The 15,299-nt window shown below is 38.0% G+C and overlaps 1 protein-coding gene and 1 long non-coding RNA gene across 2 annotated transcripts in view; one reads left to right on the plus strand and one right to left on the minus strand.

Annotated features, from left to right (window-relative positions):
- The window catches only part of dpr2 (defective proboscis extension response 2), a 62,498-nt gene that overhangs the window by 13,863 nt on the left and 33,336 nt on the right, over positions 1-15,299 (minus strand). The window lies entirely within an intron of this gene.
- LOC137581368 (uncharacterized) lies at positions 11,668-12,186 on the plus strand. Its single transcript, XR_011033123.1, has 2 exons — positions 11,668-11,769; positions 11,828-12,186. It is a non-coding gene; the product is annotated as an uncharacterized lncRNA (long non-coding RNA).

Here is a 15,299-nt window from a genome sequence, read left to right on the forward strand (position 1 = left end):
TTTAGGCTTAGCTGGCATATGTGTGTGTACTTATATTTATAGCTGTATATATGCGGTTTAGGTGTGAATATTAAGCTGCTTAGTCTGACTGAAAGCCGATTATCAAACGAATTGAAATTGCATTGAACCGACAAACGTGATAGTATAGGTTAATAAGTTGATATTATGCTTTCACTCTGACAAAGGGATTTCATTTTGTTGAACAGTAATTAGGCATGCCACTTTAACTTTATTTTCATCTCATATTGATGATTCTCTTTGCAATGGTTTTACCTGAATTAACATGAAGTATAGCACAGTGGTCAATAGACAATAGTTATTTCATATTTAAAAGAATAAATGTATGCAGCTTCTGTATCCAAAACTTAAATAAAATGCAGTAGATGAAAAGATAAAAGCGATAAAAAGAAAATCACAACTTTATGGGATTTCGGTTCATGTTTATAGCCAAAACGGCTTTAAAGGCATTTGGTTTGAAGCATTAAACAATCCAAGGATTGGGTTAGTTTTCCTTTACCATTCGGATGCTGTTGCCGTGTCGGAGGGTGGGGTTGGGGGTTAAAAAGGCTTTTAAAAAATTCAATAAGCAGCTTGTACACTCAAAACGTTCCCGAGGAGATGGTTTCTCGGCTTGTCTATCTGGGACTGTCGACACATCCTTGTCGCCGTCATCGTCTCCTCAATGCTGGTTCGTAGAGGGCAAGACGGGTGGGGGGGGGTGGCAACCGGGGCCAGTGAGTGTGTGGGGAATATTTATTAAAATCGTTGTGCACAATTTTATTTTTGCATATCAAAAGGCGTCGTCTGTGTGGGTATGTTGTTGTAGTTGTTTGAATATTCTTATGCCTCAGGGATTTCTTGTTTTTTTTTTTTTTTTTATCGCAGCTTTCTTTACGTTTTTCATGCTTTCTATTTTTGTTTGTTTTTTTCTTTCGCCCTCATTGGGTATATTTGTTCATACAAAATAGATCATAGTCCGTAGTAAACTGGGCTTTTTTTTCGTAGCCACTGGCCAAGACACGGACTTGAGTTTACTTACACACACGAACAGCAAGAATTTGAGGCTTAGGTTCATTTGATGTTGTTTTGGATCCAAAAGAGCCTCCAGGACTTGAGGCATACACACAGACACACACACACACATTAGCAAGGCGTAGAATGGTGGGTAAAGATATGGTCTGAGATTAGTCTGACTTGCTTGGAATATATAGTACACTCTGTGTATACTTATCAAATGTGGTCTCCGAAGGACTGGGAGCTCGCACATAGCCAACCAACTTGCAACGTGCTGAAGTCAAAAAGTGCAGCATAACCTTAGGCTATTTGGCAAATGTCTCTCGTTTCTGCTGCTGCTACCGCTCCTGCTACTCCTGCATGAATTCCATCTGGCAGAAAGATTAATGGCCTCTGCTCGGGTGTTGAAGGATCTTGGGGGAAAATGTTGGGGGAAGCATTGTGGGTGAATAAAGCGCAAAAATAATCTGACTCATTTTCTAAGCCATCCATTTTTAGGAATTTAACAAGAGTAAAAAACGTACTAAAACTTTTCACAAAATTTTTACAGGCGACCTATTTTTCCATTTCCGGTTTTCTCTCTTGTGTCTTTAATTTTAACATTTTCTACGATCATTCTTACCAATTATAAGTAAGCATCTTAAGAACTCTCTAAGACATGCCGGTTTTCTGTTTCTTTGGTTTTCGTTTTTTTCCATAAAGAACTTTGTCTAAAATTTTGATTTTGCAAAAGTTTCCATTTAATTTCATTAGTAATGCATGGCCAGATAAATTTTTTGTTTTTGCCTCAAGCCGAAATGGAAATTTGATAGAAATCTCTTCAGAAAAACCCACACACAAACACACATCCACAACACCCACACTTTTCTCCATTTTGCCATAGACACACACACACAGGAAAATAAAAACGAAATACAAGCTTAGATAGGTTCGAGATTTGCAGAACTTTGAACTGGCCAAGCATTTGAGGCAATTGATTAAACTAAGCTCTTGTCTGAGCTCTTTGGACATTTCATTTGTAAGCTTAACAATTGCCACACATAAATATTTACGACTATTAAACTTTTTCGATTTCACTTCATCACAGAATTTGCTCAATTTGCATATCGATGAAAGGACAGTAGAAACATTCGGCGTCAAAATAAGATACAATTAAAATAAATTTTACTCAAAAAATAGATAGAAAAATCCTGTAATAAACTCAATGGCTCGACATAATGATACCCTGTATAAAGTAGGGGAGTAACAATTTTAGTGTATTAACTAGCCGAAAGATGAATATCCCAAATGCAATGAAGATCCTATTTATATACTGGGCTATTGATTTCTCTATTATTTTTTAAGAGTTAAATATAGTCAATTCAAAGTCTGGTTATGGTCGGCTACCCTAAGTCCAATCAGTCGATCTAAGGGGTAGTAAATAGTACTTTTGAATTCTATAAGTTTATATATTTCTTGTTTTCTTCCCTTTTCTTTTTGGTTGTGTTTTGTTTTTTAGACTAAATATTTTATGCTAAATCTATGTGGAAAACAATTTTGCTGCACGAATTGAGTTTGCAAACAAAATGCAAATTACTTGCATGAGAAATAATTCGAGCATGGAGAATTTGGTGCCTTGTAAATCATGGACCCAGAAGAAAAAGGAACAAGAAAAGTTCTGCCATCATTAGGGCGGGGACAAATGCCCGCCTACCAAATAAAAGGCATACCATATGGAACTGAGTGAGTGTATATGTATATGTGTGTGTGTGGTGCCTGTATGAGAGTGTAGGGGATATTTATTATTTATGTAGCTCAACTAAACGTTTTGCCGCAGGAATTATAGCATAATATGTCAAAAGGCAGCCAAACGAACCCTCCGACTTTAAATATTAACAATGGTAAAATCACAAACCATGAAAAATGTATACACTTTCCCATAAACTTGTTATGCAGTTACAGAATGGTGTATGAATAGAACTAACAGGTAGAAGTTATTTATATTTAGATGTGGGTCTTTTATATAGCTTTTACCTGTAAAAAGTTCTCGTTAGATATATGAACTGACACCCAAACTAATTTGTGAGTTTTAAATACATCATGGTCTATGATGTAAACAGTTTCATTAACTTATATTACATCTTGATAGCACTTTGACCTTTTTGTACTTGAAAAAGTTGTTTTTTTTATCAAAATTGAAAGTTTCATCAAAAAGTCGTTATACCCTCCATAAGCAAATGATTTTTCAACTCTCTAAACATTAAGTATACGCCATGGCGACGTCGTTTGCCACTCACTCACACAATCTCAATGTCGCTCTCAGTCGCGCGATGGCAATCACTTCTATAAGCTGGCAGCCGAAAACTCTATAAATTTTAAAGCCGCTATTAGCCAAGGCTTAGTAGCGGCCTCTGCCCGCACAGGAAGGAAATGGGGCAAAGGGAAATAAGTGAGGGAACGAACTGGGCGAACTCATAAATTCCGGCAAACCAGCGACCAGCCTCATACACACAAACACAAACACAAACACACATACACATATTAAGTACACACAACAAGAACAACAAAAGTGGATTTATTTCGTGTTGTTATGAATTTAAATGTGATAAACGAGGCAGACGCTCCATTGCTGTCCAGTTATTAGTATGAGCGAAAGGCAGAGCGATGGAGAAATAAAGAAGCCAAGAGATGGTTGAGAGATAGAGAAATACACGGGACGAGAGGGAATAAATTGCTATGCCAGGCACGAGACTTTTGACTTGAAAAATATATATGCTCTCACCTTAAATCATTTGCCGCATCATTTAAAGCGTGACTTTGGCGGTCCAATGGGGTTTCAGTGGTAGGGTAACGATGCGGGAAGGGAGTCTGTGGCAACATCTTTGGTCGAGAACTTTTTGCTGGCGAGGCACGCATGCTATTGTGAAAGTTTTTCATAGAATAGTTCACACAGAAGAGTTATGAAACCACTTAGAACTAGAGAGAAGTTAGACATAGTTGAGTGCAAAGAGAAACAGGAAACAGAGGGAGACAGTCAGAGAGTGGGAGAGAGAGGAAAGAAAAACGACAGAAAAGTTGCTCGAGGCTTTTAAATCATGGCCTGCCAGGACCACAAGATGCACAATTGAAAATTGCCCCCGCACACACATACCCAAACACACACACACACACACAATCACACACGCACAATACACACCTGTGAGGCATAAAAAGAAAAAGCTAGAATAAATAAAATAAATTCACAAATATATAAAAAAAGAAGCTGAAAATATATTGTATATTGACTTTGGTGCCAAATAATGGTTGGCAATTTGTAGGGCAGTCTCCTCCCCCCTGAAAAACAACATTAGCAGCATACAATGAAATATACTTTGCCACACGTGCGTGTGTGTGTGATATCTGTGCCTGTGTTTGTGTGTGCGTGTATGTTTATTCCCCTAAGCACCATCATCAGTTACAAGTGTGAACAATAAATTGTCATCAGGCTGGAGACTTTGCTTTATTTCTTTTCAGTTCCCTCCTCAATTTATGGCGGATTTTCAATTTTTGGCGCATCCCTCAAAAAGTAGGCTACTTCACTGTGGCAACGCTTATAAGTATACTATACAAATTGACATACACAGAACGGAAGTTTTCGTTTCGTTTGCCGCTGACATTTATTGCGCACATGCCCCAGTCATTGATTTTTTTTTTTTTTATGCCTTTTTGAAGTAGTTGCCCCAACGACTCCCTATCCCACCGACTCCCCCGCCCATACCACCAACATCCAAGCAGTTGGTCACAGTTTTTCTTCCGCTTTTCCATATGTATAGATATATAGATGTGTGTATCCCGTGTGTGTGTCCCAGTGATTATCAGCATTCGTATGTGTCCCTTAATGTTTGGCTGCGGTGGTAAAGAAGTGCTTTTTTAATATGGTTAACGCTGTGCCGGAAACTTAATAAAAGTTCTTTCTTTTTTTCCCCACTCGCTTTTTCTCGGCACTCTCTGATTTTGTTGTCAAGGCAAAAGTTTCCCATATTATTGACAAGCAATGGCATATGAGATTTATATGGAGAAGTGACAAGGGAAACGCAAGAAGTTGGGGGTCTCTGTTGCTGCAAAACTTGTCTATGAATTTCCCATGACTTTTGAGTGGCATTTGAAAATTGTGGTTTTACAAGGTTTTCGGCAAAGTTTTCTCCAAAAAAAGAAAGCAAGACAAAAATAATGGAGTGCCAGGGTAAGAGAAAAATAGAGTGAGAATTTGTAATAAAGTTGAAGCTAAATTTGAGAACCAATATTATTTTATGGCATACTTTCGTGAAATGTGTGTGTATTAAAATAAATACTATTATAAACATTATTAAGAACAAGTTTGATAACTCAATTCTTAGACGTATGCAAAATCCATGTACTTTATAGTTTGTGTTGGTACGTTTCTGGGGTTTACAAAACATAAATTCTACATTAGTCTTGTATAAATTTGTATAGCATACTTTTATGTTCGTTAAAGGCGACGCATGGCAACATGCTGGGATTTTTGTTCACTAAGTCTACAAAAAAGCACGTTTGTAGAGCACTTTAAGTAATTGTCCTTGAAATTAATGATTTTCTTCTCAATTTACAAATGATAATCATCATGCTTAGCCTTGTAATTCTTTATTTTTCAATTTCCAGTTTTTGTTCTAGTTTTGTATTTGGTTTTTCCTTTTTCTAATTTGCACTTTCACTGTTTCAGCTGGCCGAGGAAACAATTTAAACAATTCCCGAGCTCAAGCACGCCTCAAATATTCAAACAATCTTAAATAAACATGCATAGGCAAATAAGACTTGGCTGCAAAACGCAGCTCATTCTCATCAGCATCCTGCATCCTTTTCCCCCACATCCTTTTTATTGTCTATCTCTCTCGTCTGTGTGTCTGTCTGTTTCTCATTCTGGCTAATATAAATTTATGGCCCTAAGAGCGCACAGTGTGTCACAGACACGAACAGCAAATGAAAATCAACTGGGAGCAGTCATTATGGCGGCTTTCACTTTCGCTAATGTGTTATGAGAGGCAGAAGGAAGACGCAGCCAACCAAAGCAAGAACGGAGAGCTAACTAAAAAGAAGTGCGGGAGGAGGCGATGCAAAGGCAAGCGGTTGACTGAGTAAGTTGGTGAGTATGCCAGTACGACGAGTGTGTTTAAGCAAATAGGTCGCCACACACACACACACACGCACCCACTCAAACACTCACTCTTCCTTGTACTTTAACGCGCCCAAGCTTACATTGTAATCTAAAGAGCTGAAAAATCCAACCAAAACAGAAGCAGAAAAAAATCATTCCTAATACAAAAGAGAAAACAGTGAAAACTGTCTTAAAGTGGCCCACTGTGGGAATAAAAGAAAAAGTTCAATATAGAATAATTGACATGGGAAATCTAAAATATTCTTTAAGACCTATATCTTATTTTTAAGTTGTATTTGCTTGAATAATAATATAAATTTTGCTACAACTCTAAATATTCAATTCAGTTTTGAAAAACAAACTCTTCTTTAAGGTTGGTTTTTCTGACATTGACTACCTTGTAGGTATTTATATATGATTTGTCTTCAAGAGTATTATATATGTGGGAAATTCGATTGAGGTCTTTTGGGAACATACTTTCTATATCTCTGGACTCAAAACTTAACTACTATGGTCTAAAACCTGACCATATTTCATTCTCTTTCTTGTTGGAAATGAAATCTGTTAACAGTGTTTCTACTGTACTCCACTTATGCATAACAACAAAAAAAGAAAGGAAAAAAGTTTAGTATAAGTATAAGTACATATGCAATGCAAAAGTCAAAGTAGAAATTAAACTCGAGCTTAAGGCAAAGAGAAGGAACATTTTCTTGGTTTCGGCAAGCCAAAGGGGATTCGTTTGCTTTGCCGCCTGCTTGCCTCTGCTTGAGGGGATTAAAGTCACATTCGCACACAAGCACACACACTCACACTCACACACACAAACACCAGCACATCTATAACATCTTATATTTAATCAGATGCGCATATAGATGTACATATTTGAGTGAGCATTTCCCTCACTTGCCTTCATTTTTCTCTGTCTTGAATCTCCTGCCCCACTTCCCGCCATCAGTCAGTGAATTTTTGTCGTATTTACACTTATTTCATTTCTCCTAACGCTTTGTTTACTATAGTAAAAAGGAAAACGTGAAGAAAAAAACTTTTTGCCCCCTTTCTTTTGAGTAGCCATGGGGGGGAGTGTAGATCTGGCAAGACTTTCCCATGTTGTTTTGAGGCTGTGGCGCCACAGAGCGTATGAGTGATTAAAAGTTTTAGCATTAAGCAAATTGCGTCTAATTTTTGGCGTTATTTTGTTTTTATGCTAATTATATCACGCCTCGGCGCACAGCTGACAGATAGTCCATACAATATGCCTGATTCGAATTTCTGGCCGATTTCAATCTCGGCCCTCCAATTATATTTCATGCAATCCAAAACGGGCACCAAAGTCTAATCTAATAATCTCCAAGGCAGCTGTCGGCGGCAAGCTGATCATATTTTAGTGCCTACACCGAATCCCCAGCGAACCAAAAAGAAAGTTTTTAATCGATGAAAGTTTTTCCAACTGAACTGCCACAAGCACACAAATACACACACACACACACCCATACCACAACATCTTGAAGTATGTACAAAGAAAATACGTGAGAAACCAAAAATCTTTGACGAACTTTAACCCCTAATTGACAACAGCTGTGTGGGGTCGCATACAAACAATTTGTCATGGATCAAATTAATTGGAGGGGAAAATATTTCTCAGCCTTAGGGGAGGGGAACTGGAGGGACACTCAAGCTAGAGTTCATGAGTCATGACTTTGATTTAACATTAAACAAATAGTTAAAGCAAATAAAATTGAACCAAAATGGCCAAAAATTCATTGCCCCAAGACAACCGCAAAACTTTAGCCCAAAACAAAATTAATTGGTTCAATCCAGGGCCGGACTATAGAGTAGAGGTAAGCCCCTGTAACTAAATGAGACTGATTCGGAAAATTTAGCCCATTCTAAGTTCAGGGCTATTCATAAAGAATACCCCACAGAAGGCGGTTAATCTCTGTATTCATCACTGTGTTAATTATAACACTTCAATATCTAGATTTATTTTTCACAATCGTCATTAATCTGCTACTGAAGAAATCAAATATTGTTGGACCAAGAAGTCACTTAACTTACATATGTATTTATATCCTTGTCTTATTTAGGTATGTTACGAGTTCAACTCGGCATTCAAGTGGATAATTATAAGTAATAATCGTTTCGGCTACAGACAATAGACAACTGTCGCCAAAAAGGGCAGACAGAAAATCGCTATACACCTAGAAACATACATAAAGAAATGTATGAATATGACTACCATAAATAATAATTAAATGCGTGACTAATTACTTGTGTAATTTGCTATTATTAAGCAGCACCACCAGCAAAAGTAATGGCAGTGGCAACGGCAACGAAACAAAAGAGCGAAATTGGCACAAAAATAAGTAGAAGATGAGGGCCTTACTTATAAGTATATATATGTATATGTGCACTTATGTATGTATGGATGAGTATATGTGTTTATTAATGCCCTGGCAACCTAGCCACGCCTACACATCCGTAAGGATATGGGCGCATAATGAGCTGGCAATATGTCGTGTTATCGCCAGAAATTAAGTTGAAAGTCGCTATGTCACTATAACCCACATGTGTGTGTGTGTGTGTGTGTAGGTGAGAGTGTGCGTTGTCTTGATGATGATTAAGTTGACAAGAACTGTCAACTTTGCTTTGGTATGCTGACATAACCTAAACGCACCCACCGACACACACACATTGATACACCGACATGCAGACGACAGTCAACGCGTGTGTTCTTTCGTCCTGCTCTGCGGTTTAATGAGTCTTGATTTATTTCATTTCCCCACTCATTTTCGATATATACTCGTATGCTACCAGCAAATGTGTGTGTGTGTGAGTGGCACAACGACACGGCAAATGCCATGTTGACATTGTTCTTGTTGTTGCTGGGGCAGTTGTGTTGTTGTTGTCACCCTTGTAAAACGCTTGACACTGGCGTCGCGTCGCCGTCATCATCATCATCATCGTCGTCATCGTCTCTCTCTCTCTCTCTCTCTCTCTCTCTTTGCGTTGATGTCGTCCTTTGGTGCTCCGCGCTTATTTACATGACAGCGCCAAATTTCATTACTCATGGCTCTGGCACTTTGACTTCTTGCCTACTGCTAACTGACTGTATTAATTAAGGCATTGATTGCTTAATTAAATGAATTTTTTTCGACTGCCACCATACGAAATATATGGATACAAAACGCTGGCAATTATTTACAAAAAATGTTTACAAATCGAAAAACTCTGCAATTTTGAAGGTCCATGTAACTGAAGCAAAACATTGGTCCTCCAAATGATAATGATACTTATCATTGTTTATATTCACTTAATTCGTTTTTTAACATTTTAAATGCAAGCCATCAACTAAGTACTGCCCAACTATCTTCGAAGATGAAAAACCTAAACTATAAGAAATCACAAACAATTTTAATTCGCTGAAATTATTTCAACAGTATTAACAGTGTTCAGGCAACGTTTTTGTAATTTCCAATCATTCCACTTTTTTTTCACCCATGAAAAATTCTATTTTTAGCCAACTGGAGTTGGTTACAATCTACGTTGATACCCATAAAGGACCTGTCTACCCATCAAATTAAATGATTGATTATTCGGTTTATTAAATCTGAATATGACAAATTCCTACAATCGATTTGATGGATTCGTGTGTTTTATTAATTTGGCTGAAATTTCTTTGTTTTGCTCAATTTCACCAAATGTGGCTTAAATAAAACCACAAATATTCTGAAAGTTGTTGCTGTTTTTCTTTAAATGCATATTTCAGGGTTTCCCAGGAACAAATTTGCATCTATCTTGCAAAAGAAGAAAAAAACGAGAACAGCATAGAAATGGCACAGAATCATGGATGCCATTTGGGTATAGTAGTTGAGCTGGCTGTTGGCTGCTGTGCTACTTCTGGTATGCTTTTTCAATATCCGACACTTAAATTTTATTACATTGCATATTTGGCGTGTGCCTAAAAGTATGCAAGCCACAGCGAGCACTAAAGCTGAAGCTGTGGCTAAAGCTGAAGCTGAAGCTGCCGCTGGAGCAAGGAAGCATTTTATGCAACCTGCCCGAGGGCAGGCACGTGTTCCATGGCAAAGTGGAGTAGTTCAACATGCCCCTACACTCCCCCACTTCTCGTTTAGCACTTTTTTCAGTGAGCTTCACACAAGCATACCACAAACATTTGCCTTTGGCGGGCGTTTTTTAGCGTTTAGTGTTTCCTCTACGACCTCAACTGCCATCTGCTTGCTCCTCCTCCTCCTTGTCGTTTGCCTTCTCCTGCTCCATCATCGCCTTTCTCTTTCCAACCATTCTCTACATAATCTCCATAAAAATACATATAAACAAAATGTAAAATTCATAAAAAAGATGCGAGTGTGAAGCGTAGTTTTCGTCCGCTCTTCCACTATTCTCCCCATAAGCCACATTTATTCTTCTCCTGTCTGTGGTCACAATTCGCTTGCAATGTTTATTTGCCTAAGCTCTGTATTTCTTCTATGTTTTACTTTTTATTATTTGCCTGTATTTTCTCTCTTTCTCTCTCTTGGTCTGCCAGTTTGCTGTTTTTTGCGTTTTTTCCTCTACTCCTGGTGCTGTTTTTTTTTTTGGTTTAGCGGTGAGGTGAAGGTGGGGTGGGGCAACAAGAGATATCTGCGGGTTTATATATCTCCCGGCTGTGTTGCGGGTGTCAATTTTATTTACTTTTTACTGAACAAGCTTGGCTTTTATTCTCGTTTTTTTCCTCCAATTGTATCAAGGTCTCCCATTGCCAGAGACAGGGTTACTTTCAATCACATTCATTCGATCCACAAAAATACCAATTCGAAATTTAATATATAAACAAATTGTGCTACGATTTAACGGCACATTTTCTGCTTATATCAGCAATTCGTTTGTTATTTTTTTTTTTTTTTTTTTTGTATTAACTAACCTTCAACCCATAATAGTGAAAAATTCTAAACATTTGAAGCCAAAGATATGCAGACCGAACAGAGAGCTAAGAATTGGGTTTAAAATTCGACTTTTTCGACTGTAACTATTTGAAATCGTTTATCAAAAGTTTATTAATATATAGGTCCAAATAACATTGAAATGGATGAATACAAAATTCGAAGTCGTTGACTGAGTTCCTATTACAAAATAACTCAGTGAACAAACTTTAAGCAGGATTCAAATTACTTTCAGCACAGAAGAGGTCAATGTGGGTTTTTGCAAAGGTTTTTCGCGCTAAAACTAATTGCAAACTGCAGGCTATTTTCTCCAATTCTCTTGCCAGCTGAGCAAGCATTTCAATATTTCAATTACATGTTCAAAATCTACACTCGATTGAAGTTCGTCGCCAAATGGAAATGGGGAAATAAACAAATAAACTGCAACTCATGCACAAACAGTAGTACAAAATGCCAACTGGAGATGGCAGCGTCAAAGGCAGGGGAAGGGGGGAAGAAGCGCAAAGGGGAAATGGGTGCCACGCATAATGTAAACATGCGAAAGGCAATAAAATTGACTGGCCCGGAGCAAGAGCAGCGACAGTTTGCATCAACCCGTTGACGCCAAGAGTCTTGCCATACATGGATTTCGCCGTTGAATTTGCACACGATGAGAATATATTGAGAAAGGAGTCGGGCGTGGTGGTGGGTAGAGCCAAGCGAAATATCCTCTAAATTCAATATAATGCCCAAACTCTTTCAGTCCTATTTAAATCAACTTTTATCGCTGTTATCCTTGGACACGCAAATCGATGATGATGATGATGACGAGGATAATAAAGAGACGATTTGTCTGCGTCAGAGACTGATGTTCTATAAAACGGAAATCGATGCCTTGGATAAGGCATCATTAGATTATTATATGAAAAAGAGAAGCTCATTTTCAAGGTTGTATGCGAAATCAAGGGCTATGATTATGATCACTATCTGACAGATAGTCAGCTATACAATGAAGCAATGGAGCAATGTCTTGAAGAGGAATCTAATTTCTGCGAGGAACAATAAGCTATTGCTGGTATGATATAAATTTCTCAATAAAGAGCATTACCAAAAGGCAAATAATTTAAGCCAAGTTTAAATTATCTTAGTTTAGCTCTGGCAATTAATGCTTATCTGCAGAAAGCATTTTAATTTAGGCTATGCCAACTCATTTGCTCTGCCTTCTCTTCCAGTTTCGTAAAGGCAGAAGCCAAAAGGTAAAAGCCAAAAGACAAGCCAAAGAGAATGTAAATGCGGGTTTCAGCTTCCTTCTTGCTTTTAGCTTTTCTGTTCCCTGTCTAGATATTAATTTAAACTAATGCCACAAGACACAAACAGGCACACTCTCCGTTCTTCCTTCTTACCACCAAACAAGCCGCTTGAGGTGGTAAAGGCAATAAGCAAAACATTTAAATACGAGCCATATAATTTGCAAAGCAGCAAATAACACATAGAAGAGGGGGCATTATACAGGGGCATGGCATAGTGTCCTGACGCATACGTGTTGTCAACAAAGTGACTTAACATGTCAGCCTGACTGGTTAGATTATTCCATTGACAGCGACAATATGCCAAAAAAAAAGGAGGAAACGAGTCCTGAGAGAGAGAGAGAGGCACTCTCTGGAGTGTGAGACAGAGAAACCTCTTTTTGCCTAACATTGATGAGCAGTCTCATCAATGCCTATGGGATTGGAGTGCGGGCTAGGGAAATTGGCAGATTAGAAGGTTATAGAACACTGTACAAAATGCATACTTAGCTTTGATATACTATTTGAATAAATGCTTTCTTTCTAGGATAAACGTCTGCAAACTCTGCAAAATGCATTGAAAATATTTCTATTAACTTTCTTTGTAACTTTTGTTGTTCACCTCCTTTCAATGGATAGTAGTACGTACTGATTTCTCTCTGTGTATGTGCCCATTACCAAGTGGATTATATGTAGACGATTCGAGCATGGGCATCATTAAACGAAAAGTGAGTTCTGTGCGTGTGCATTTTTATTGCCATCTTATTGAACTGACTGACTAACTGACAGCAGAAGGAGGAGCCTCCTGTATCACAACCTGTCTTGGTTCTATCTATGGAATTTCTAGGAAATTGGCCAGCAACTCAAAGGAAATAAGAATGCGGTTAAGGTGGCTTTATTTCTCCTCCGTCTTCCCGCAGTTCCACCTGCTGCTTCTTACTCTTGCCCTTTTGCCTTACTTCATTAACATTTAGTTAAACATGGCTTATGCTTTACGCATTCAAAATGAACTTCTGGCAAAAGGAATTTGTTTAATTAAGCATGCTTTTGGCCCCGTTTCAGTTGGTTTGCAGGAAGGAAATCATGTTGACATGTTTGCCAAATTAATTGCGTAATCGAATCGAATTTCGACAAAACGGATGGAAAACAATGTGGCATCGAACTGTGAGAGGTTGGAATGTGCGGGCTCCTTCGCTTTAAAATATGTACGTTGGCCAAGTCAAGATGTCAAGTTAAAACTCTACACTTTTTGCAGGCTATGTGTAGCAGTTAAATTAATTTTCCCCGAAAGCCCCCACCAACCTCACCGCACTACGCATCGCACACATGGCTACCGAGTAATTAAGCAACATTCCCATAACTGCTCCTGCCACTGCCACTGCTGCTATTCCCGTTGATGTTGACGCGGCGCGTTGCTTGGTTTTAGCGGTTTTTAGGTGCGTGCCAACTGAAGCCTCAACGTATTAATAACGTCAAAGTGTTGCGCTTGAAAATTTATTAAGATGCCGTCGCTGGCAGGCGCTGTTGCACAGTGGCCTGAAGTTGTCAGTTAACGAACATTTCACTTTAAATGTACACATGATTGAATGGCGGATGCGCTAGATCTAGCGTTGTCTACTTTCAATGGCAATGCTCGGCCATGTCACAGGCCTAGATCTGGTAATATATATATGTCCATTCCAAGGCGAAAACAAACCACTGTGCCTAGTGTGCCACTCAGTCAAACTTCAGGCATCCGTCGTCGTGGAGGGTTTCACTGCTCAGCTGTCGCCAGTTGGGCTTAACATTTTTGTTGTCGTCTATAATATAAAGCGAGCTAATTTATTAACAACAGCAACAACACCATTGCGTATGCGTAATACATATTTAAAATTCTTAAAGCGACTTAAAGCCAAAAGTAGCCTAATGGGTTGAGAACTTTAACACTGCATACTTTTAGGCCTAGGCAAATATTGTTTATGAAAATAATGTCTCTTGCTTTTGTACTAAGAAACGAAATTGCCAAGGATTAAGAGAAAAATGCCAAAACATTTTAGCAAGACATTTTTAGTCAAAAAACATTTTCCTTTAAATTGAGGCTTAAGTTTTCAAAGTTAAATGGCTTTCACTTTTTTGGGAGTGAGAAGGAGATAGCGGAAATGCGGAAGTTGTATTTGGGCAGTATAAAACATTTTATTGCACTTTTTCGGGGTTGGTTTCAAACAACAATTTTTATGTTGGGAAAGTCACGAATTTGCTCTCCGATGCGAGCAATAAAACTAACCAGAAAGTGCACAGAAAGATCTAGCAAGTCAGGTCAAAGGTCAAACTAAATGCTGCGTGGCATTTTGCCACAAATCATTAAAATTGAAAACAAAAAATGAACTTTTGCCCCACACGAATTGCTCACATGTCCATAAACCATAAATTAATATATAATTATTTTATTACTTTAAATTTAACATACAAATGAGTAGCAAACACGCTCAGACAATTAACAATTAAATTAAGACGGAAAGCGAAAATAAAAAAATTAAAGCTAAGAAGAGTGGAATAGCGAAACAAGAAGGTCAAAGCAACCGACAAGCAAACAAAGGAAAAAAAAACCCAGGTAAAACCAACATCCTTTTCCCTTACACTACAATAAGAAGAGGCACGAACTGCCTTAACAGCAGGTGCATCTGCCATGGACAGCAAACAAGCCAAGCAGGTATGCCCAGCTTGAGATCAAATCTTAGAAGACAAGAGGACATTAACCAGTTGAGAATCATACTTCATGCTCGAAAATAATTTCACTTTTAATACAATTCAATTTATGGCTACATGAAACTAATTTATCAATCAACTGGGTTGATTGGCATATTAGAATTACCTTGAAATTTAAATTGATTTTACACGAATTTGAACTTTAATAATCTATTTTATAGGCCTATGCTTTTCACTTATAATAGATCTGAATCCTAGCACTTT

Source organism: Drosophila tropicalis, unplaced genomic scaffold (genome assembly GCF_018151085.1).
Source record: "Drosophila tropicalis isolate 14030-0801.00 unplaced genomic scaffold, ASM1815108v1 contig_845, whole genome shotgun sequence".
NCBI classification, from domain to species: domain Eukaryota; kingdom Metazoa; phylum Arthropoda; class Insecta; order Diptera; family Drosophilidae; genus Drosophila; species Drosophila tropicalis.